The sequence below is a fragment of the Podarcis erhardii genome, assembly GCF_964252035.2.
Source record: "Podarcis erhardii genome assembly, chromosome: 8".
NCBI classification, from domain to species: domain Eukaryota; kingdom Metazoa; phylum Chordata; class Lepidosauria; order Squamata; family Lacertidae; genus Podarcis; species Podarcis erhardii.
In genome coordinates, this window is record NC_138499.1 from 88,134,876 (window position 1) to 88,160,989 (window position 26,114).

A 26,114-nucleotide genomic window follows, 5' to 3' on the forward strand; every position below is an offset into this window, starting at 1 on the left:
TGAGCTCAGTGGAGGGGAACCTGAATCCACAGCCCTCACCGTCACATGGAAATCTTGTACTTCCTCATAATCCAGAGACCGGATGGCATACAGGTTCCCCGTTTCAGAGTTGATGGAGATGTAAGAGGATGTGGGGCCATCATTGACCTTCCCAGGCAAAAGCGAGTAGGTCACCTTGGCATTCTGCGCTGTGTCCAGATCAACAGCATGGACCGAATTGATCAGAAGACCTGGAATATTGTTTTCTCTTAACTGCATTTCATAGAATGGCTTTTCAAACACTGGGGGGTTGTCATTGACATCTGACACTTCAACATGAAGTATTCTTGTGGAAGTGAGTCTAGGGGAGCCCCTGTCCGTGGCTGTGATGGTAATATTATACTCAGAGGCTTGTTCTCTGTCCAATGGTTGTTGGGTCACCAGCTGGTAGTAGTTGTTCTCGGTGGGTTTGAGCACAAATGGCAGGTTGACTTCAGTGGTGCAGGCAGTTCTGCCACTGTCTCCAGAGTCCACATCTGTGACACTGAAAAGGGCCACCACTGTGTCTGGGGGAGAGTCCTCAGGTAAGGGACTGGTGATGGAAGTGATGGTAATCTCTGGAGCATTGTCGTTCTCATCCTCAATCTCTACAATGACTTTACAGTAAGCAGAAAGGCCTCCTCCGTCTGTAGCTCTTATGTTGATCTTATAATTTGTATTTTCTTCATAATCAATTGTTCCTGCAGTAGAAAGCTCCCCGGAATATTTATTTAACTTGAATGATCTGATGACATTTTCTGGCACTTGGCTGAAAGAATAAGTAATGTGAGCATTGGTACCAAGATCCCTGTCAGTGGCTTCAACTTTGGTGACCAGAGTATCCAATGGGCTATTTTCCATTAGCTTCACTTTGTACTCAGATTGTGGAAACTGAGGCAAATTATCATTAGCATCCAGAACATCAATAATAATCTGGACTGTTCCAGTTCTTTTTGGGATTCCTCCATCAACTGCTGACAGAATAAGATAAATGTGTGGATTCACCTCATGGTCTAGCGGTTTCTCTAACACCAGTTCTGCATATTTGCTACCATCACTGTGACTTTGCACATCCAGCCTAAAATGTTCATTAGGACTAAGGGTGTAGTTCTGAACAGTATTTATTCCTTTGTCTGTATCTTCTGCACTTTCCAAAGGGAATCTGATATCCACAGGAGTATGCTCAGGTATTTCAAGAAGGAATTGATCTTTAGAGAACTTGGGGGAATTATCATTCACGTCCTCTATCTGAACTTCAATTCTGTGTAGCTGCAATGGCTTTTCCAGCACAATTTCAGACAGTAGAATACATGGTTCATTCTGACCACACAGGGACTCCCGATCTATTTTATCCTTTACTGTCACATCCCCAGAATGAGGATCCAGCTGGAAATACTGCTTGGAGCTCTTAGAAACCAGCCGGGCTTTCCGAGCAGACAGCTCCTTTGCATCCACTCTCAAATCTTTTAGCACATTCGCTACCAGAGACCCACTTTCCTCCTCCTCTGGCACTGAATAGAGCAAGGACTCACACATTGCTATGCATGCACAGAGATACAGGGAAAAAGACCAAACTTGCCTGATCTTGAGGTGCATTTCCATTCTCCCAGCCTCTCCTCCTGAAATGCAAGCCATTGTCCTCTTCTCAATTCCAAGGCGTGTATCTTCTTAACTGTATTTTTCTTCTGAATGTGACACTGTGTCCTGCTTATTCCTACTGAATTTCTGAAGACTGGCTTGCAATAGGGATCTGCTCTTTTTCCTGTGCTGATTCCTTTGTCTAATGGCTTCAGCTCTTGAGGAGAGAAACTGCTGCTCCCCAATTTCCTTCTTTTATCTTGTGCAATACCACCACCTTGTGTTTGGACTATGTTATGGCGTTACAAAAAACAAAAGATTTCCCAGAATATGAGCATCCATGTGGAGATGCAAGAGAACAGCCACCCCAATGGACCATACACCCCATATTCCCAGCTTTCTTTTTTTTAAGAGTCTCTAGCATCTTTAGAATCTGAGATATGAAATAAAACATGTTTTTTTTCTTTTGATGATGGTGATCTGGTGAGGAATTATAGTATTATCACCATACCGTATTTTACTTTCATGAACTGCTACAGACACAATATGGGTTGTATGAATTGTTTCCATCTAAGTCATTCACAGTGTATAGGCACTGAAATCAATGGGCATGATTTTTATTATTATTATTATTATTATTATTATTATTATTATTATTATTTACATCCACTGATCTCTTTGAGTTACACTTAGTTGAATACAATCCTTGGAACCTTCTTCCTGCTCCCAAAATTATTGTGTCATGTTTTATATTTCTTAGGCTGCTGAAACCTCCCAATGTTTGTTCCCCAAACCCTCCATTACAGCCTAACCTACAGTACCCCACAGGGCTGCTGGGAGGGTAAAATGGGGAACAGGAGAATTATGTAGCCCACTTTGTACAACTTTTACATTATTAATGTAAAAATAAATAAATAAAAACAGTCTATCTTCTAAAAGGGGAAAGAGAAGCTTTGAATGAAGGAGAGTTCCCAGCCTTGATGACGGATTCATGAATATACTAATTTCAATATCAAGTTTGGGTTCATCTGTAAATGTTCTTTTCCTCCTTGATTCTTCAAAGGGCATTTCCTTAGAACAAATGGCATGTCCTACGGGCAACTGCACCTCTTTCTCTAAAGCATACGCCACACACAGGTCTGGATTAAGGTTTGTTTATGCCCTAAGCTACTGAAGGTAATGGGCCCTTTATATGTCCAGCTGTCTTTTGTCAACAATAAATTGTAGCTGTTTTTTTGTGTTGAATATATGCTATATGGTGATTCATGGACCTAATAAGTATCATAGGAGCCTACACAACACAAAACACTGTTGCTATATGTAGGTTTTATTTTATTTGTTTTTTTATCTTATATTTTGGAAATGTACATCCAGGGTTTTTTTCTTTAATTTTTTTAGGGCCCCCAAGAGAGTGGGGCCCTAAGCTATAGCTTGTTTATCTTATACGTTCATCCAGCACTGGCCACACACACATGCCCTTCCAGACATGCTAGCATTCTGTATTATTAAGGTTTCCCTGGCCATTCTGTCCTTTCACTTCCTCACAGAAGATGAATATGTGCAGTTCAATATAAAGTTCACATTCATCTATAAACATGGGCATGTGAGGAAGAGTCACTGTTACTTTCTACTCATTGAACTGGGTTCCATCTTCCTAATGTGATATATACGAGTAGGAGCCTAGTATAAAATGTTGTACAGATTAGTAAAACAGCTCAGTGCCCCCCACAAAAATACGCTATTCTTTCTCTCTCTTGCTTCCCTTCCCCATGGGACATTCTTTCTCTAGTCCCCTCTTTCCCAGCTGAACGTTCTCTATAGCTGGGGCCCAGAGAGGAACTTCTGTGTCGGATCTTATCCCCAGTCAGTTGGGTCTCCCACCTTGTGACACCTGGCATATCTGCACACACACAGTTCAGTCAACACATGACACTCCGATCACCCATGGGTAGAAATACAGTAGGACAGTGGCCATAATAAATATACTTAATGTAGATGTTTATATTGATATTTATACTTTATGTATAAATTTCATAACCTAAGATAATACAGATCTTGTACAACACAATGAGAGACAAGTTTCTAAATACTTCGTGATCCATCATGTGGTGTGGAAGTTGTTTAAAGGACATGATATTTGTTCCAATGAAATATCATTTAAAGAATCATGTAGGAAGAGAACAAACTTCAGTTCCATCCTGAACATCTCAACATGCACCCGTGGAATTGATTTATGATGTATGACAGCTGATTACCCTCAATGGCATTTTTGGAGGTTGGCAATACAACTGGAGACAATACTACTTAAGTCTCAGGTGGTTGCTGTGACCAGGAGAATCTTTTTCTATCTCTTTTAGAGGAAAGTACTATTCAATTGAATGGTGCTTATTCCTAGGTAAGTGGGGTTAGGATTGCAGCCCTAGTCATCATCATATGCTGTGGTCCAAAGATGCTGCCTAGACATACTTATGTAGTTGCCACCAACCCTCTTCCCCACTTCTGGGTTCTCTAGCACATGCTTGTTGGCTCGGGGGATAGGACCAAGTTGCTTCTTTAATTTGTGTCGAGGGTATGGAGATTGCAGGGAACAGCAAGAGTCTCTTCCAAGCAGTGGTAAAGACTTCTGATGTGCTTGATCTGACATCAGTCTGGTGGGAACTCAGGTTACAGGGTCTGTGCACGGCTGAGTGCTCTGTTCAGTAGATCTTACAGCACAATCTTAACCATGTCTAATCATGTCCTGCACTTGCAGGAAGCACTATACAAAAAATATGTTGCCAAGTTTCAAAGTATAAGCCATAGAACTTAATGCCTCCACTCCTCATTTCTCATTATAATGGTGGGATGTGATTCAGCCAAATCAGCCTTGACTAAGTTGCCACAGCTATGAACATATAGCACGTTTTCATCTCCTCCCCCCTTCGCTTTTCTGTCCCTCACTCAGCCACACTCTGTCAGTGTCTTCAACTGAAACTCACTTGCAAACTGCACAAAAGCCTCTCCGTTTGGCCATCTTTTTCAGGGTGGCTAACAGTGGCCAAAAAAGCATTTTAAATAAGAACTATGAATATGTTTCACTACCATTAAAGCACATACTAGACTTTCCCATTGACCTAAGACAACAAACCATTGGGCAAAAGATACAATCCAAAAGAGAAATCTTTCCAGACAAAGCCCCCACAGTGATTTACATTTAAGAAAATGCAGAGCACCTGCCAATTTGCCACCAAAGTACCTCATTACACAACCAACTCATTCACAACAAGCCATTCCTTATCATTTTTATCCTAGGTTTGGTATGGACCATCCTCAAAGGTACTTCTTTACAATGCCAGGTTTCAATTCAGTCTGTTGCACCATTTTGCAACTATAAACAGCAGAACCTTAATCTTACATCAAAGGGCATGTTGTTCAGTGGTAAAAAAAACTGCTCTGCATACAAAGCATGCAAGCTTCAAACCCTGGCATCCTCAAGTAGGTCTGAAAAGATACCTGGACTGGGGGCCACCAGGAGGTGCATTGGAAAATGGCCGACAATAACATCTCTCCAACCACATGAGGTAATTAAGAGGCTGATATGGGAGTATGCAGCCTCCCTTGCTCCCCCAAGGGAATGGGGGGATTGCCTTGCCAGCTGTGTCCATAATTCACCCCCAGATTTGAAAGAAGGGGGTGAGGAAACTTGGCACAAAGCCCTTGGGTGAGGTCGGCTCTCCCTGACGCTGTCTCTAATCGTGCACTGGTTCGCATTAGCTCGAAATATATAATTGGAAATATATAATTGGAAAGAAGCTAATGCACATACATCAAGTGAAGATCGGGAGTAAAGACTGCTGATTAATGGGATCTCTGCGAGCGGAGCGACGGGCTGGACAAATAAATCAAGTGAAGAATCATCATTAAAAGATTGGTATGTTGGAGTGAAACAAAAAGGGGGGGAGGAAAAAACTTTTTTTGTCTTATGTGAGTACCAATAACCCTCCCCTCCAGAGAGAAGAATCGTTGCAAATTACTAATCACAAGCAGGAGTTAAGAACTGTGTGGAAATGAATTACTGATCAAAGAGAGGACTGGTGGAAACATCGGGGATGGAAAGAAAGTTTTATGACGCAGTTATAAATGGAGTTTCGTTAAGACAGGCTTGCCCATAGGAGGACGAGGGGGAGGAGGACCAGGGTCATTGGAATGTGAATGTATGGTTATCGGAATGTGATCTTGACCTGGCAGGGCCCACTGAGATATAGATTAGCAAGCCTGTGGAAATCAACGGACAGACTGTGGGAATGTTCTTTACAGAGGTGTGGAAATGGTGTCTGTCCTTTATGTGATATGACTCTTGGAGAGTGCAAAACCCACACTGGATATGTTTGTTTTCAACCCGCTTGTGAAGATTATCAGAGATCACAAAGAAAGGAATATATGATAACAACAAGAAGATGAGGAAAATAACAAAGAGACTATCTGGACAGAACTGGATAGAACTGTTTAATTAAAGCAGCAGCAAGAGTGAAGTTTGGATCCCTTTCAGAGCTTGAAGTATGGGTACCCGCAACAAAAATTTAAATATCTGTCTGTATAATTTGGAACTAATGTGATTTGGAATTAATGTGATTTGATTGGCCTGTTAATAAAAATTATATTTAAAAAAGAAAAGAAAAGATACCTGGACCAATGGTTTGACTCATTAAAATACACAGAAAGCTACCAGCATGAGTTTGACCAAACTGCGGGAAGCAGTGAAAGACAGGAGTGCCTGGCATGCTCTGGTCCATGGGGTCACGAAGAGTCGGACTCAACTAAACAACTAAACAACAACAAAACACTGAAAAGGGTACTCAGTGATCCTCCCTTGGAAGGCAATTCCACAGGTGGGGTGCCACCAGCAAGAAGACCCTCTAAATAATGCCATGTATATAACTGGGAAGCCTGCTCTAATCAGGGCTCCCGTGTACACGTACTTCAGCAGCTGCAGCTACAGGTATGTCGTCCACACCTTGGAGGTATATTCTGGGACACATTGGTGTATCTGCAGTGGCTATGATGTTCTGAGCGAGTTTTAAAATGCAGAAAGTCCAAAGTCAGAGGACCTAAATAGCAGGAGGGCTGAAGGAAAGAATCTGAACTCAACAATGGGCTGGGAAGAGGTGGCCTGCCTGAGAAATGGAAGGGTGGAAGAAGAGAGGAGGAGAGAGGAAATATCAGATGGAGAGGATGGACCAGCGATGAAGACAGAGGGAAATGAGAAAAAAAGTTTCACATGAACTTGAAATAAACAGATCATTTTTAAACTGAAGCATGCTCTGAAATGTCAAAATATATTGTCAATAAATTTCAAAAGCAATACAAGAACGTCTGATATGCCTAATTACCAAGCAAAGAAACTAACTGGAGTAGGGCACAGGAAATTATTCACCTTTTTCTCTGATTCTTTTTCTTCCACCAGATTAGGAATATCTTGGGAAGCAGAAGGAGGGGTCTGGTTCACATTGAGGTTTGGGTTCCCCACAGAAAAAACAGGAATGAGGGGCCTGAGGAACCTGAACTCGCTGCTCAAGGACCCCCCGGTTAAGCAAACATCGTAGTGGTAGCTCCTGGAAAGAGACCCGCTCTGAGAATCGCCACAGTTCTCTGGGATGTCGGGTCTGGCAGGTGGGAAGTGAGGAGGGGCAGCGATAAAACTTTCCCTGGGATCCCTCCTGCAGATCTTGATGGCAGCAAAGGAAACAATGCAAACAAGGAACACAAAGGAGACGGCAGCCAGGCAGATCACCAAGTACAAGGTCAAGCTCCCATCTTCTTCGTGCTCCTCTTTACTGACCTCCACAGCCTTCATATAAGGATCCGAAAAGCCACCCACGGGAAGGACATGGAGCATGGCAGTGCTGCTCTGGGGAGGGAGCCCGTTGTCCCTGACCACTATCAGGAGTCTCTGCTTGCTGGTGTCTCGCTCGCTCAGGACTCTCCTGGTTCTCACTTCCCCATTCTGGGCTCCTATGCTGAAAAGACCAGGGTCTGTGGCCTTCAGCAGCTCATAGGAAAGCCACGAGTTCTGGCCAGAATCTCCATCCACAGCCACCACCTTGGTGACCAGGTAGCCGGCCTCCACCGACTTGGGCACCAGCTCATTGCAGGGGGATGTGCTGTTCTGAAGAGGGTAGAGGAAGAAGGGAGCGTTGTCGTTTTCGTCTAGGATTACGACTCGGACAGTAACTTCTGAGCTGAGGGGAGGAGACCCTCCATCTGTAGCCCTCACTGTCACTTTGAAATCTTTGGTCTGCTCATAATCCAGAGATCGGAGGGCATACAGATTTCCACTTTCAGAGTTGACTGAGATGTAAGAGGCCACAAGGCCATCAGTGACCTTTCCAGGCAAAAGGGAGTAGGTGACCTTGGCATTCTTCTCGGTGTCCAGATCAGCAGCACGGACTGAGCCAATGAGCAGTCCTGGAATATTGTTTTCCCGTATCTGCATTTCACATGAAGACTTTTCAAATACTGGAGGGTTGTCATTGACATCTGAGATCTGAACATTAATAACTCTTGTTGAAGTGAGCCTGGGAGAGCCCTGGTCAGCGGCTGTGATGGTGATATTATACTCTGAGACCTTCTCTCTGTCCAAGGGACTTTGGACCACAAGCTGGTAATAGTTATTCATAGTGAGTTTTAACATAAAAGGAAGGTTTACTTCTACAGAGCACAATGTTCTGCCATTGTCTCCGGAGTCTTGGTCTGCAACACTGAAGAGAGCCACAAGTGTCTCCAGGGGAGAATCCTCTGCCAAAGGACTAGTGATGGATATGACAGACACTTCAGGGACATTATCATTCACGTCTTCAACGTCTACCAGGACCTTGCAGTGACCTGAGAGACCCCCTCCATCTGTTGCCCTGATGTTCATGTCATAGCTGGTTTCTTTTTCATAATCAAGCTGACCAGAAAGGGTGATTTCCCCTGTGATTTCATTTAGGTGAAACAGATCATATATTTCTTCTGGTACCCGGTTGAACGAGTAGGTGATCTGAGAATTTGAGCCAAAATCCAAATCTGTAGCTTCCACTTTGAAGACCAGAGTACCCCGTGGGCTGTTTTCTTTTAACCTAGCTTTGTATTCAGACTGGGTAAACTGAGGAAAGTTGTCATTATTGTCAAGAACATCAATATTTATTTGAACTGTGCCTGTTCTCTGTGGTTCCCCTCCATCCAGAGCTGTGAGAGTCAGTTCAAAGTGTGGCTCCTTCTCCCTGTCCAGCGGCTTCTCCAGAACAAGATCCACATATTTCCTTCCATTTTTGTTGCTCTCCATGCCAAGCATGAAATGTTCATTGGGACTGAGAGTGTAGTTTTGGATGTTATTCATTCCCAGGTCCTCATCTCGGGCAGATTCCAAGGGGAAACGAGTATTAGGAGGGACATTCTCAGGAATTTCCAGATCAAATGCCTTTTTAGAGAATTTGGGGACATTATCATTCACATCTTCTATCTTGACTTCAATACTGAAGATCTTTAAGGGATTTTGCAACACAATTTCAGACTGCAATAAGCAAGGATCAGTCTGGCCACATAATGTTTCTCGGTCTATTTTATCATTTATCAACAAATTCCCAGTCTTGGTATCCATACGAAAATATTGCTTAGTGTTCTTAGAAACCAGCTGGGCTCTGCGAGCAGAGAGCTCCCCTGTTCCCAGCTTCAAATCCTCCAGCACACTGGCCACCAAATACCCCCTTTTCTTTTCTTCAGGCACAGAATAGTGAAGTGAAATACTCAGTGCTCCAGGAAGACAAAGGAAAAGCAAAAAATACAGACCTTGTTCCTTTCTGTAGCCGTCTCCCATGGCTCAAGAATCTCTGGCCAAAAGATGAAGTTTCTGACAGTCTTCCAGTGATAATCTCTGCTGCTGTGGAAAGGAATTTGATGCTGCCGTGTTGATGGCTTTGCTGTGCTTTATGTTATCTCTTTATCGCATATGAATGTCGCCCGTCCTTTGTTCCAGCCACCTTTTTGCTCATGGCTTCCTGTGAGTTCCTTCACAAAATTCTGAATTCCAGTTCATGTCTTTGCCTGTACTACCACCGTGTGGCTGAGCAAAGAAAAGCCACTAAGATTCTGTAAATAACACTGAATGCAGTGCACATTACACTGAACAGGAAAGGCTCAGATTCACTGTTTCTCTATTAGCAGAAGACTGTTTCATTACGAGGAAGATGCCTCTTTTCCATTTGAATGAGGGCAGACATCACAAAACAATGCATTACCTTCAGTAGTTCTTCTACACTCTTGTGCATGAGATTCAATTTCATACTGGGAAATTCAGGATGCACAGCACATATGGTGCTCTTGTGGAACAATCTCCCTCCCACCCACCTCAATCAAACATTTTGCAATTACAAAAGTAACAGGAAAATGCCTTGGGAAATGTAGGATTACTATTGCTTGATGCAAGTGCCATATGGCCTGCACACGGGGAATGTAGCAGGCTATTAATATCTACATAAAGATTAGGATAATAACACTATATCAATTTATATACGCAACTGTGTTCATTTTTCCTCATTTCTCCCCTTCCCCCCTTTATAAGTTTATTTCTTTTTTTAAAAAAGTAATAAGAGTGGATATTCAATAAACAGGTCATATGGAAGCAACCTACATCTCCGCTTTTGTGTGATACTTCCTCCTCCCATACAGAAGGTTTAAAAATGTTATGAAGATGTTCTATAGCACATCAAACCACAATATTAATACAACAATTTACAACCCTCTCTGCAAGGAAAGAAACAACAATAACAGAATACAAGGAAACAGGTAAAACTGAATAAAAAAGAAATCGGAAGAGTTTCAAACTCCGAATTGGCTAAGATTCATAAATCAGAATCAAATACATGTTGGAAGTGTAAATGGAGGGAATATTTTTTCACATGTGGTGGACATGTAAAAAGGTAAAAGTATATATGATTTATAAGAAATGGGGGGAGGGATGTTTAAAACTACATTCCGCTTTTTGTTGACTGATATTCCTAGGTGTCGGAAAAGGTTATTTATGTATGCAACAATTGGGGTCTGTGCTTTCTTAGCCCCAAAATGGAAAGTGAGCAAGGTCCCAACTAAAGAGGATCAGCAACTCAAGTTGACAGAAAATGCAGAACGTTCAGATTTAGCACATAGAATAAGAGAGCAAGACGAACATACATTAAAGAAGAGTGGAAAACATTTACTGAATATAAGAAAAATGAATGCTAATGCTGGCAGCACTAAGATTAATACAATAGAGTAAATAATTTTTGATGGAGATAAAAGTGGAAAACTTATTTGAATGCTTATAGTAAAACAGGGGTGTATGATATGAAAAAATGAATCATGGAAGGAGAAGGGAAGTCATGGGATATTTTAAATGTTTATTTGGAAATGTAAAAATAAAATTTAATAAAAATTATTATCAAACTAGAGGGAGAAATATTTGAAATTAAATCATTCAAATGGTACTCTCACCTGAACCCCATGTTGACTTTCACCCGCATGACTGGGGACTCCTTCAGAATCATTGGACCTCCTTGGATTCACCTGAGTGTTAGGAGGCTCCACAGAGAAAACAGGAAACAGGGGCCTGAGAAACCGGAACTCGCTGTTCAGAGACCCACCAGCTAAGCACACCTCATAGTTGTATGCCTGGGATAGAGATCCAGCACCAGAATCCGCAGAGTTCTCCTGGGAATCAGGTCCCACCGGGAAATTGGCTGCAGAGTTGTAGGTTCCTATGAACTTTTCACGTTTCTGCAACTTGATTACAATAAACGCCACCACAGAAATGAGAAAGATGCTTGAGATGGCAGCCAAGCAGATGATCAGATACATCGTCAGGCTGGGGTCTTCCTCCTCCACGGTTTCCTCCTTTGGGAGAGCCACACTTTTCAGATAAGGGTCAGAGAAGCCGTCCACTAGAAGGATTCTGAGCGTGGCAGAGGTGGACTGGGGAGGATGGCCGTTGTCTCGGACCACCACAATCAGATTCTGCTTGAAGCTGTCTCGGTTGCTGACCGGCCTGAGGGTGGTCACTTCTCCATTCTGGGCCCCCACCGTGAACAGACCCGGTTCTGTGGCCTTCAGCAGCTGGTAGGAAAGCCAAGAGTTCTGCGCAGAATCCCTGTCCACAGCCACCACCTTGGTGACCAGGTAGCCAGTCTCTGCCCCTCGGGGAACCAGGTCATTTGAGGGGGAAGTGCCATTCTGGAGAGGGTAGAGGATGAAGGGGGCATTGTCATTTTCATCCATGACCTGAACGCGGATGGGAACTTCTGAGCTCAGTGGAGGGGAACCTGAATCCACAGCCCTCACCGTCACATGGAAATCTTGTACTTCCTCATAATCCAGAGACCGGATGGCATACAGGTTCCCTGTTTCAGAGTTGATGGAGATGTAAGAGGATGTGGGGCCATCATTGACCTTCCCAGGCAAAAGCGAGTAGGTCACTTTGGCATTCTGCGCTGTGTCCAGATCAACAGCATGGACCGAATTGATCAGAAGACCAGGAATATTGTTTTCTCTTAACTGCATTTCATAGAATGGCTTTTCAAACACTGGAGGGTTGTCATTGACATCTGACACTTCAACATGAAGTATTCTTGTGGAAGTGAGTCTGGGAGAGCCCCTGTCTGTGGCTGTGATGGTGATGTTATACTCAGAGGCTTGTTCTCTGTCCAGTGGCTGTTGGGTCACCAGCTGGTAATAGTTGTTCTCCGTGGGTTTGAGCACAAATGGCAGGTTGACTTCAGTGGTGCAGGCAGTTCTGCCACTGTCCCCAGAGTCCACGTCTGTGACACTGAAGAGGGCCACCACTGTGTCTGGGGGAGAGTCCTCAGGTAAGGGACTGGTGATGGATGTGATGGTAATCTCTGGAGCATTGTCGTTCTCATCCTCAATCTCTACAATGACTTTACAGTAAGCAGAAAGGCCTCCTCCGTCTTTAGCTCTAATGTTGATCTTATAATTTGTATTTTCTTCATAATCAATTGTTCCTGCAGTAGTAAGTTCCCCAGAGTGTTTGTTTAACTTGAATGATCTGAGAACATTTTCTGGCACTTGGCCGAACGAATAACTGATATGTGCGAAGGAACCAAGATCCCTGTCAGTGGCTTCCACTTTGGTGACCAGCGTGTCCAATGGGCTATTTTCCTTTAGTTTCACTTTGTACTCAGATTGTGGAAACTGAGGCAAGTTATCATTGTTATCCAGAACATCAACGATTATTTGAGCTGTTCCAGTTCTTTCTGGGATTCCTCCATCAACTGCTGACAGAATCAGGGCAATCTGCGGATTCACCTCACGGTCTAGCAGTTTCTCTAACACCAGTTCTGCATATTTGCTACCATCACTGTGACTTTTCACATTCAGCCTAAAATGTTCATTAGGACTAAGGGTGTAGTTCTGAACAGCATTTTTTCCTTTGTCTGTATCTTCTGCACTTTCCAAAGGGAATCTGATATCCACAGGTGTCTGCTCAGGTATTTCAAGAAGGAATTGATTTTTAGAGAATTTGGGGGAATTATCATTCACATCCTCTATCTGAACTTCAATTCTGTGTAGCTGCAATGGATTTTCCAGCACTATTTCAGAGAGTAGAACACAAGGTTCATACTGTCCACACAGGGACTCCCGATCTATTTTATCCTTTACTGTCACATCCCCAGAATGAGGATCCAGCTGGAAATACTGCTTGGAGCTCTTAGAAACCAGCCGGGCTCTCCGAGCAGACAGCTCCTTTGCATCCACTCTCAAATCCTTCAGCACATTTGCCACCAGAAACCCACTTTTCTTTTCCTCTGGAACTGAATAGTGGAAGGACTCACACATTGCTACACATGCACAGAGATATAAGGAAATAAACATAACTTGCCTGAGGTTGAGAAGTATTTCCATTCCCCCAGCCTCACTTCCAGTCAGATCTGAAATGCAGGGTGATTCTTTCTAACACAACTGCCACAGTTGGTTGTCCAGTGTATGTTTGCAAGACAAATCCTTTATCTTGTATTTTAATCTAGAAATTGTTATGGTGCCTTTTCCACCCACAATTTCTAAATATTTGCTTGTAATGAAGATCTGCTGTCTTTCTCCTTGAGATTCCTTTGTCTCGCGGACACAGGCCTTCTGGAGAACAGTTTCTGGTCCTTGACTATTTCTTTTGTGTTGTGTAATAGCACCACCTTGTGCTCGAAGCATGGTACATCTCCCATAAATGTTTCTGTAGGTCTGCAATGCTTAATATATTTCTTGCGTATTATCATAGACATCAAAATCCATTGAGGTACTGATTAATGATTGTCACTTTTCCTGCTGTTGAGTCTTGTGGCACCTTAAACACTAACAAGTTTTATTATGGCATGAGTCCTTGTGGACTAAAGTCTTCCTCATTAGATGCATGAAGCATAATCCTCAGCTGCAGGTATCTGTACAGTTGTTCAGAGAGGAGGTGCATTTTCATAATGTGATTCATACAGGTTGGGCCTCCAGCAAATATTTCCCCTTTCCCAGGCTGTCTTTTTCCTCCCTCCTCTGGCTCAGTCTTCCACACCCACTTCTGTGTCTCCTATTTCTTTTCTTTGGTTTGCTGTGGAGCATGTCCTGCTACACCTCAGCTACCATATCCACTTTCTTGTTCACTTTCCACCACCTCCTGCCTGGCAACTGTTGTCATTCCTGCATCGACAGGGAGCCTGTGTGGTGTAGTGGTTAAGAGCAGTGGACTCGTAATCTGGTGAACCGGGTTCGCTTCCCCGCTCCTCCACATGCAGCTGCTGGGTGACCTTGGGCTAGTCACACTTCTCTGAAGTCTCTCAGCCTCACTCACCTCACAGAGTGTTTGTTGTGGGGGAGGAAGGGAAAAGGAGATTGTTAGCCGCTTTGAGACACCTTAAGGGGAGTGAAAGGTGGGATATCAAGTCCAAACTCTTCTTCTTCATCTTCATCATCTTCATCTTCTCTTCCTTCTCTCCTAACTCTTGGTAGCTTCTTCTGGCTGCATCACCTCTCCTGGGTGCTCATTGGCTTCCCACCCCCTGTTTCTTAATATCATTGTGTCCCCCCCCCCCGGCTCCTCAGGGTTCCACTTCTCACTTCCCAGACAGACACCTGTGCTGTGGCTTTTTGAAATATACTGTGCAAGCTCTGGCATGGCAACAACTGAGGGCATGCAGTGTAGTCATGGACAGTTTTACTGGGGGAGAGTGGGGAAATCCCCCCTCCCCCATTTCTCTCTCTTTTTAAAAAGCTTCTGCTTACCGCACGGACCCCCTGGGTGCACAGACTCCCCTCTTCTTTGTGGAAAGTGCTGCCTTGGCTACATTCTGATTGGCACTCTCACCTGAACTTCAGAAACAGGGAAAAATATACAAATCTTTATGCTTGATGCTCCATAAGAAATTTAAAGATAACCAGCAAAATGTTGTGTTTGCTGAAGGTGGCAGAATGTGGGTAGAGTCGCTTCATGTTTTCCTACTACAAGGGTGGCCAAACTGCAGCTCAGGAATGACAAGTGGCCCTTTGGGCAGTTCAGTTGCAACTTTGAAGCCAACCAAGGAGATCATGCATTCTGCAGCTCCCAGCTTCCTCTCGCAGATCCCGACACACTTTGCCAAACTGATACCCTCCAGATCTGTTGGACAACAACTCCTATCATCACTAGCCAGCCTGCTTGATTCTCAGGGGACAATTGTGGCCAGGAGCATTCTCCTCCCTATCTATTTTAGACACGAGCTGTTCCTGGGAAGCAATATTTTAGTCACCATCAAAACCGACAACTGCAGCTACTGGCTTGGCATACTAGATACCTTTTTAAGTGCAGTTGCCACAAATACTTTCCCTTCTTCTGGGTTCTCTAGCATCTGCAGATGGCTCAGGGCAGAGGCAGGTGTGATGGACAGCAGAGCCAGACCAGAGTCTGGTGGTGCAGTACCTCAGAATTCCACCAGAGGGCTGGAGCCTCTCTCTGATTGGCTACCATGACAGCGAAGCCTGAGGGGGTGGGGAATAAAAGGAGCCATTTCTGAGGGAGTGGTTAGATGGAGATGGAGATGGAGATGGAGATGGAGATGGAAATGGAAATGGAAAGTTGGTTTAAGAGGAGTTCGCTGGAGGGCTGAGTTTGAGCCAGGAGAAGTAGAAGCTGTGAGGAGGATACAGACTACTTGGGTCTCATTTCACCCAGGAGGAGAGAGATCTTCTAGATAGAGAAGAATCCCAAGCCATTTAAGAGGGGTGTGGTGATCTCCTGCATCTGTTAATACTGCTAGAAGTATTTCAAAGTGTGATTGATAAACCACTGATGGAGGTTAGCAATGAAATTATGGAGGGGAAGAAGGCGCCGGAATCGTGGAAAGAAGCTTTTATCACATTGATACCAAAATCGGAAACTGAAAAGACACAACTCAAGAACTACCGTCCTATCTCTCTCTTAAATGTGGATTATAAAATATTTGCAGACATTTTGGCAAGTAGACTGAAAAAAGTTTTAAATGAAGTAATTCACAAGGACCAGGCAGGCTTTCTCCCAGGTAGACATTTGTTTGCTAACACAAGGAACATTATTGATATTTTGGAACTCTTGCAAACAAATATTAATACAAAAGCAGTGCTAATTTTTATAGACGCGGAGAAGGCCTTTGACAATATTTCTTGGAAATTTATGAAGGGAAATTTAGAAGGGATGGGAGTGGGACGGGGTTTTGAAAATGGGATTGACGCAATTTATTCAGAACAAAAGGCTAAATTGATAGTTAACAATGTGGTTACAGAAGAGTTCAAAATTGAAAAAGGAACACGACAAGGCTGTCCTATCTCCCCATTGTTATTTATCTCGGTTCTGGAGGTGCTCTTGAATATGATTAGAGGGGACCGGTTGGTGGAAGGAATTCAGGTCGGAGAGAAACAATATAAACTTAAAGCTTTTGCAGATGACCTAGTTTTGACCCTGCAGGAGCCAGAATCTAGTACGAAAAGAGTACTACAATTGATTCAAGACTTTGGTCGGGTGGCGGGATTCAAATTAAACAAACAGAAAACTAAGGTATTGGAAAAAAATTTGACAGATACAGAGTCAGAACGGTTTCAGAGAGAGACAGAACTAAATGTGGTTAAAAAAGTAAAGTACCTAGGGGTAAACATAACAGCAAAAAATCTGAGTCTATTTAAGGACAATTATGAAAAATGCTGGTCAGAAATTAAGAGAGACTTAGACAGCTGGACAAAATTGAAACTTTCTTTGTTAGGCCGAATTGCTGCTATCAAGATGAATGTATTGCCAAAAATGCTGTTTTTGTTTCAAACACTACAGATTGTGGACAAAACAGAGTGCTTCCGGAAGTGGCAGAGAGACATTTCCAAGTTTGTCTGGCAGGGCAAAAAGCCCAGAATTAAGTTTAAGATATTAACTGATGCGAAAGAAAGAGGGGGCTTTGCCCTGCCAGACTTAAGGCTGTATTACGAGTCAGCAGCTTTCTGCTGGCTAAAAGACTGGCTACTTCTCAAAGATACTGACGTATTGGATTTGGAAGGTTTTAACAATGCTTTTGGTTGGCATGCATATTTATGGTATGATAAGGTTAAGATCAATAAGGCCTTTAAGAACCATATTGTCAGAAAAGCAGTGTTTAATGTCTGGACAAAATATAAAGACTTGTTGGAAAACAAAACTCCAAGGTGGCTCTCACCTTTGGAAGCTAAGGCCCGAAAAAGACTCAATATGGAGGCCAAATGGCCAAAATATTGGGAGATATTAGAAAAAGACGGAGACAATTGGAAACTGCAGAGTTTGGAGAAAATGAAGGATAAAGTGCGAGACTGGTTACATTACGCTCAGATTAAAGAAGCTTTTAAAAATGACAAAAAGTTAGGGTTCCAGGTGGAGAAATCGAAGTTGGAAACAGAACTGTTAGAACCTAGGACTAAGGTACTCTCAAGAATGTATAACTTGTTGTTAAAATGGAACACACAAGATGAAATGGTCAAATCGGCTATGATAAAATGGGCACAGGATATTGGGCATAATATTATGTTTGAGGACTGGGAAAGGTTGTGGACCACTGGGTTGAATTTCACTGCATGTAATGCTTTGAAAGAAAATGTTATGAAAATGATATATAGATGGTACATGACCCCAGTCAAACTTGCAAAAATATATCATTTGTCTGATAATAAATGTTGGAAATGCAAAGAGAATGAAGGAACATTCTTTCACCTCTGGTGGACCTGTCCTAAAGTGAAGGCCTTTTGGGAAATGATATATAATGAGCTGAAAAAGGTATTTCAGTATACCTTTCTTAAGAAACCAGAGGCCTTCCTTTTGGGCATTGTCGGTCAGAGGGTGACAAAGAAGGACCGAACTTTTTTTCTGTATGCAACAATGGCAGCAAGGATACTCATCGCTAAATACTGGAAAACCCAAGATCTACCCACACTGGAAGAATGGCAGATGCAACTGATAGGCTACATGGAACTGGCCGAGATGACTGGCAGAATCCGAGACCTGGGGGAGGAGAGGATGGAAGAAGAAATTTAAGATTTATTTGCAAAAACATTGTAATTTGGTTGAATGTTAAGAAGGATGCTGGATCATAAATAATTTGGCACCACTAAACTAGATGGAGTAATGAGGATAAGCTATTTAAGAATATTTTTTTTTGAACAATTATTAGATTATATTTAAATTATTAAGATTTGGTTATAGGGTGTTGGAGATTAGAAAGTTAGATAATAAGAGTGGAATCAAGATGATAAATTGCTGGCAAAATTTTATTGGAATGAAGGTAGGAGCGGGAGATGAGAGGAAGTCCAAAGAAGTGGTGAAACTATGTTGAGATATATGTTATATTGCCTTATTTTTATGTATTGTATTAATTGTATCATAATAAAAAAACAAAGTGTGATTGATAAAAGGTTGGAAGACTGACAGAAGTACCACCTTGTTTAAGAACCAAAGTATTAAGCTGTAACACCCATGCAACAACTAAGTTAAGAAACTGAAGTGAAATAACTCGAAAAAAGCTGAGCATTTACCGTTTAATCTAGAAACCTACAACACCTACCTCAAGCGTAATAACTGAACGTAAGCAACTGAAGTTTAAAAGAAGCTGTGCCTTATTAGACACCTGTAACCTCCATTAGATTGAGTATTATTATTAACAGGTTGAATGTTTACTGAAAGAACATTATCTACTGATACATCCTTTGTTTTAATCACTTTGTTCTGTTAAATATTTCTCATTTGATCAACTTCTGCCTGAGTCTCCAAGTATCTAATCCCCCCCACACACACTAAATCCAAAAAGATAACCTGTGGTGGTTGAAAATATATATATTATAGAGTGGGTATGTAGGTGGGATCTGCCGCAATTGTTATACAATGGTGGGATCCGTTACATAATTAGTATACAGCAGTGGGATCTGCTACATTTTGGTGGCAGTGGTGGGATCCGCTATAGCAGGCTTTCCTTTGAGCTGCAGTTGGGAAAAAATGGACATTGCAGGTGTCCTTTCCAACCAAATCTAAAAAGCTTCTGCTTCTGATCTTCTTTAAAATCTGTAGTGAAAGCAGACTACAGGGTCCTCCAGAGATTTTTAAATTGTTCTAAAATATATTTATACTCCTTATCAGAGTGCTGACTGAGCTATAGAATTATTTTACACGCCAAGTCAAAATCCCCTGCTTCCTAATTTAAAGTGACGCTCTGTCACTCTTTAATTGACAATGACAGGATTCCTGACTTCCGGGTTGGCGCCTCCGGCAATGGCTGAGCTCCTCCGATTGGGAAGAACTTACTCCGTGAAAAACAGGGTCTGACCGCCACTGCAAAGGCGGAGACCCATTGAAATCACAAGCGGGAAGAGCTTGTGAACCTGGGATTCGGCTGGCACCTTTTGCGCCTCCCCTACTCACGGGGAAACCCTGTTTTGGGGATCCAAAACAGCCAAAGCAACAGCCAAATAAAACTGCTGGAAAGCTAAATAAAAACAACATAAAACATGGCTCTTTACCTACAGCTGTAATTATTATTTCAAAAATAATAAAAAATGGAAAAAAGAAAACAAAATAAGAGCCCCTCCCCCCCAAAAGCCCACTTCTCAAATAAGACTGGGAAAGTACAAGTTTGTGCAGATTCCTACTGATGATTTGAAAAAATCCCGAGTCAAAGATATTTCCCCATCTATCCCTTGAAAGATGTCAGAAGGTGGAGCCAGCAGAGCTACACAGCAGGACACATCTAGGTACTCCATATGATTAGAAACCCTGCACTAGCAAAATCTGAAGTCACGTGGAGCACCTAAGCACACACACCATTCCACGTGCAGGTGCCCATTTTCAGACCTTCAGCACTGTGGCTGGAGAAGATGCAGATGGACCAGAAGCACACAGTGATGTCAGTGTCACGACCAGCAGCATGATCCCATTCCATCCTCCAAATGTAGAGTGAACCCAGAGGAATGGTTTGCAGTGGGTTGGAGTGATTATTGAATAAATAAGCTTTCATTTGCTTTTGCCTGCGTGTCAGATGAATGTGCCACGTCTGCTGATGTTTTAGAGAGAGACTTCCAAGTTTACGTAGCTCTGAACTCATGGAGATATGCATTTCATCATCATACCTCTTATAACATCTGTGGCAGCAGACATTTCCATATTTTCCAAGAAAGGACCAGAGACCACCGGGATGGAAGTGGGTGAGCAGGTAAGATTATTCAATCATATTTGACTCTTCATATTAGGGATCAAGCACAGCCTAGAGTTTTCATTTAGATTTTGCTGTCTTGCCAAGTACTCGTTTGCATTCCTGATAATCTTTGTTTCAGAGTACTTTCCTTGGAGAGCAAGGATTGTGCAATTTTCCTGCGGGGACTGGAGGGATGTCAGCCTACTTTGTGGAAGTGATTCTTTGGAGACAGCAATACTTTATCTAATTCTTTCACATCTTTAGAGGGTTCAGTGCAGGCAGTGCTGCAGTTACCTGGGAAACAAAGGAGGGATTGGTAGAAACCCAGCAGAAGTTCCAGGGGAAGGGCAGTAGTTCAGTGGTAGAACACCTGCTTTGTAGGCAGAAGGTCCTTGCTTCAATCTACACTGGCATCTCCAGGCAGGGTGAGGAGAAACCTGCCTTGAAAACTGGCGGCCAGTCAGTGTAGGCTGTAGACAATACTGAGCTGTATGGACCAATGGTTTGATTCAATATAAGGCAGTTACCTATGTACCTATGTTTCCCTGTGGCTTACACCGGCTTGGGTCAGAGTCCTCTTGCTCAAATGAAACCAAATAGGTGCTCACACATATTAGTGACAGGAAAGATTCATAAGATTCAAAGAATATACAACTGAAAGCTTAGGATGGTTCCACTACATATGCATCAAGTATGACAGCTGCAATAAAAGTGTGGATTATATCTCTCTCTTAATGTAAGTGCATTTCTAAACATTGTGTATAGGTATCTGGGAACTCTGGTCCTATAAAGTTTCATACATGCATCTATATAAACTAACAGTTATGTGCAAAAAGACTCACATAAAAGCTGAACGATACATGTGAAAGAATTGTCTTGAATAAGTGATGGGTGGACGAAAGAGGAGGTAGGGAATAGAAAAGCTGAACCAGCTAGAAAGATGGCAGGTGCTGAGTGAATTCCACCCCCCCCCCCCACAAAACTCCAAATCCAATTTTCAATCAAGCCACTATGAATCATTTCAAGACAGAATAATATGGAGATAAATGAGAAGATGATTTCATTTTTTCTATTTGTATTAAAAACACTAATCACTCTCACCTGTTCCATTGGCTTCCTGCTCTCCAAAGAATCAGGAATATCTTGGGAAGTAGAAGGAGGGGTCTGGTTCACATTGAGGTTTGGGTCCTCCACAGAAAATACAGGAATGAGGGGCCTGAGGAACCTGAACTCGCTGCTCAAGGACCCACCGGTTAAGCACACATCGTAGTGGTAGCTCCTGGAAAGAGACCCGCTCTGAGAATCGCCACAGTTCTCTGGGATGTCGGGTCTGGCAGGTGGGAAGTGAGGAGGGGCAGCGATAAAACTTTCCCTGGGATCCCTCCTGCAGATCTTGATGGCAGCAAAGGAAACAATGCAAACGAGGAACACAAAGGAGACGGCAGCCAGGCAGATCACCAAGTACAAGGTCAAGGTCCCATCTTCTTCGTGCTCCTCTTTACTGACCTCCACAGCCTTCATATAAGGATCCGAAAAGCCACCCACGGGAAGGACATGGAGCATGGCAGTGCTGCTCTGGGGAGGGAGCCCGTTGTCCCTGACCACTATCAGGAGTCTCTGCTTGCTGGTGTCTCGCTCGCTCAGGACTCTCCTGGTTCTCACTTCCCCATTCTGGGCTCCTATGCTGAAAAGACCAGGGTCTGTGGCCTTCAGCAGCTCATAGGAAAGCCACGAGTTCTGGCCAGAATCTCCATCCACAGCCACCACCTTGGTGACCAGGTAGCCGGCCTCCACCGACTTGGGGACCAGCTCATTGCAGGGGGATGTGCTGTTCTGAAGAGGGTAGAGGAAGAAGGGAGCGTTGTCGTTTTCGTCTATGACAATGACTCGGACAGTAACTTCTGAGCTGAGGGGAGGAGACCCTCCATCTGTAGCCCTCACCGTCACTGTGAAATCTTTGATCTGCTCGTAATCCAGAGATCGGAGGGCATACAGATTTCCGCTTTCAGAGTTGACCGAGATGTAAGAGGCCACAAGGCCATCAGTGACCTTCCCAGGCAAAAGGGAGTAGGTGACCTTGGCATTCTTCTCGGTGTCCAGATCAGCAGCACGGACTGAGCCAATGAGCAGTCCTGGAATATTGTTTTCCTGTATCTGCATTTCACATGAAGACTTTTCAAATACTGGAGGATTGTCATTGACATCTGAGATCTGAACATTAATAATTCTTGTTGAAGTGAGCCTGGGGGAGCCCTGGTCAACAGCTGTGATGGTGATATTATATTCCGAGATTTTCTCTCTGTCAAGGGAGCTTTGGACCACAAGCTGGTAATAGTTATCCATTGTGGGTTTTAAGACAAAGGGAAGATTTGTCTCCACAGAGCACATGGTTCTGCCATTATCACCAGAGTCTCGATCTGTGACAGTGAAGAGAGCCACAAGTGTCTCTAGAGGAGAATCCTCTGCCAAAGGACTAGTGATGGATATGACAGACACTTCAGGGACATTGTCATTCACATCCTCAATCTCTACCAGAACCTTGCAGTGCCCTGAAAGGCCCCCTACATCTGTTGCTCTAATTTTCATGTCATACCTGGTTTCTTTTTCAAAATCAACTTGACCTAAAACAGTGATTTCCCCAGTGATTTCATTTAGGTGGAATAAATTGTATATTTTTTTAGGCATCCGGTGGAATGAGTAGGTGATCTGTGCATTTGAGCCAAAATCCAAATCTGTAGCTCCCACTTTGAAGACCAGAGTGCCCCGTGGGCTGTTTTCCTTTAACTTTACTTTATATTCAGAATGAGTAAACTGTGGGGAATTATCATTGATGTCAAGAACATCAATATTTATTTTAACTGTGCCTGTTCTTTGTGGCTCCCCTCCATCCACAGCTGTGAGAGTCAGACCAAAGTGTGAGTCCTTCTCCCTGTCCAGTGGCTTCTCCAGGACAAGATCCACATGCTTGTTTCCATCCTCTTCACTTTTAACATCGAGGCGGAAATGTTCATTGGGACTGAGAGTGTAGTTTTGGATGTTATTTCTACCCAGGTCCTCATCTTGGGCAGATTCCAATGGGAAATGTGTATTTGGAGAGACATTTTCAGGAATTTCCAGATCAAATTCCTTTGTAGAGAATTTGGGGACATTATCATTCACATCTTCTATCTTGACTACAATACTGTGGAGCTCTAATGGGTTTTCCAGCACAATTTGTGAGAGAAGTAAGCAAGGATCAGTTTGCCCACATAAAGCTTCTCGGTCTATTTTTTCGCTTATCAGCAGATCCCCAGAGTGGGTATCAAGGTGGAAGTATTGCTTAGCACTTTTGGACACTAGCTGGGCTCTGCGAGCAGAGAGCTCTCCTTTTCCCAATTTCAAATCCTCCAGCACATTAACCACCGAAGACCCAGTTTTCTTTTCTTCAGGCACAGAATAATGACTTGAAACACACAATGCTCCAGGGAAACAAAGGAAAAGAAGAAGATACAGACCTTGTTTTCTCCTGAAGCTGTCTCCCATGGTTCAAGGTTTGCCTCTTCAATTTCTGGCCAAAATAGACACTTTCTGACTCTCATCCACTGACCATCTCTGCTGTTGGGGAAGTAAATTTGTTGCTGCAGTGCTGATGGCTTTGCTGTACTGAATATTATATATTTTCTCACAGACCGTCTTCTTAGCTGTCTTCTTGTTTCACATATTCCTGTGATCTTCCGGAGGGATTTTTCACAAAACAAAATCCTGAGTTCCAATCAATGCATATGCCTCTGCTGCCACCATGTGGCTGAATAATAAAAAAGGCAGCTATACAGCAGTTCAAAGGTGCAGGTTAGATGTAATTCCAAGGGTGATGTTAGGAACCCCATTCTAATGGCATGTGTATACCCGCCAACATTTCTCCAATGAAAGTAGGGTCATCCTAAAGAAAAGTGGGACATTCTGGGATCCAACGAAATCAGGGTTGTAAGATAGGGAAACTTGGAGGGTCTGCATGTAGGGTAACATAGAGATGTTTTCTAGCCCCTTTGTTTTTAATATTTATTTGAATGATCTCTTTCCTGAACAATATGCTCAAGTCTACCACTTCTCTATATTGACTGGTACAGAAATGTCATTGGTTCTATATACAGATCATGTCCCTGTGGAGATGGCAGTAACAAATCAGTGGTGCCCTTCTGGCTTGCACTCTTTATGAAGACTTGAGAGACGAGGTTATCACCCCTCTTTTATTGTCCATTCTCGGTCACCCAGCCACTGCCACAGTGTGTTTTCTCTTGGCAGATCAAGATGAGCAGGTGACAGCAAAGATTGCAAGGTTTTTAGCTGGGGCAATTGGAATAAGATCCACTATTTGTATTGATGTTTTGTTTTGATGGCCGATGGCTGATGCAAATAAAGATTCATTCATTCATTCATATACAGATCATGCTGTACTACCCTTCACAACTTTAGGTTAATCTGAAAAGATTGAAGTCTAAATTCTCAAGCTACTGCAAGACTGAACAGTTGGCAGTCAACTATGATAAAACAAAAAGTGATTATTTTTCCAAAGAAAAATATAATTGAGCCGTCAGTGAGCATGTATGTAGTAGTACAAGTCAATAATTTTAAATACTGGAATTACTTTTTGGTCCATTGTTTCCCCGGTCGCATCAGATACAAAACACTGTATTGTCTGCACTGAATAGTCTTGCTTGCACTACTGAGGTTATACTATACAAAAGGCGGTCATCATACAGCTTCAGTTTTGAAGGTATTTACCAAGATTATGTATGGAGTTCAAGATTGAATGCTGGGGATTAATGAATCCTTAGACGACGCAAACCACTTCTTTGAGAAACCAAGAAATACTTTTCTGTGTTCCAAGATGTGTCTCCAATGTAGTCTTACAACCGAAGCAGGCATTTGTTCATAGAAAACAATAGCAGTCAGTTCCTAGCTTTGCCTATATTTATCTTGACTTCAGCAGGTTTGGGCTACCTATCCCTGGCTTTGTTTGATAAATACGGTACTTCTGTTTTTGGCTAACAAAACCAACAATGGTGTTAAAACCTCTGCCTATTTACTACCCGATCTACTTCCACTTGGGTTAACACAGACTTCAGGATCTTAACTTGCAAAATTCATTAGCCCTGACAAAAGGAGTTTGCATACCACTTTACCTTAGTCTGCAACCTAGTAGTAATTATCAACTTGCTTGGTATTTAAATATTAAATACCCCTAGATACAAAAGGTGGTTTCCAATGGCTAGGTTGGGTGCTTTGGCATCAACAGTTATATCACTGACTTTGTATAAGTCAGCTTACAAGGTTGCTTTGGCGCTTGAGAGTTTGCCCTTGCAAAAATGGTTCAGTCGAAACATCTGCTCATATTCTCCTATACTGCATTTTATAGGGAAATGAGATCCCAGTTTATCTCACCAACACTTTCTCTACATTTAGGAAATGCAGAGGCATTCTGTATTTCAGTTTTAAGGATAGACTCCAACCCTAAGAAGAGAGGAAAATATAGCCAAGTTCCTTGTTGTAGCAATAAAAACTAGGCCACAATTATTAAAAGGAAGATGCGTTCTTCTGAGTCTATATTTATTAGCTATTTCTGTTCAGGGATTTTGTTATGCCCTTATTTTAAAATGCACTGTTTGTTTGCCTTTCTTACTGCTGTGGTTGTTTTTCATCCTATGGTTGTCTTGCAAATGAACAGTTTATGAAGCCCTTCTACCTTTACTTCTGATTTTGGAATGAGAGCTGCTGTCCTCAAAGCCACAAATACAAAGAAAAGGGGTGTCCAAAAGGCACTTTACATTTTACACTCTATTTTATATTCAT

At 42.8% G+C, this 26,114-nt stretch overlaps 1 protein-coding gene and 2 pseudogenes across 3 annotated transcripts in view; all 3 read right to left on the reverse strand.

Annotated features, from left to right (window-relative positions):
- The window catches only part of LOC309349232 (uncharacterized protein), a 94,160-nt gene that overhangs the window by 52,759 nt on the left and 15,287 nt on the right, over positions 1-26,114 (reverse strand). The window lies entirely within an intron of this gene.
- Positions 11,000-13,737, reverse strand: LOC309347832 (protocadherin beta-16 pseudogene; annotated as a pseudogene). The gene has a single exon. The product of its transcript is annotated as a protocadherin beta-16 pseudogene (transcript).
- On the reverse strand, positions 21,108-24,007 carry LOC309347814 (protocadherin beta-16 pseudogene; annotated as a pseudogene). Its single transcript has one exon. The product of its transcript is annotated as a protocadherin beta-16 pseudogene (transcript).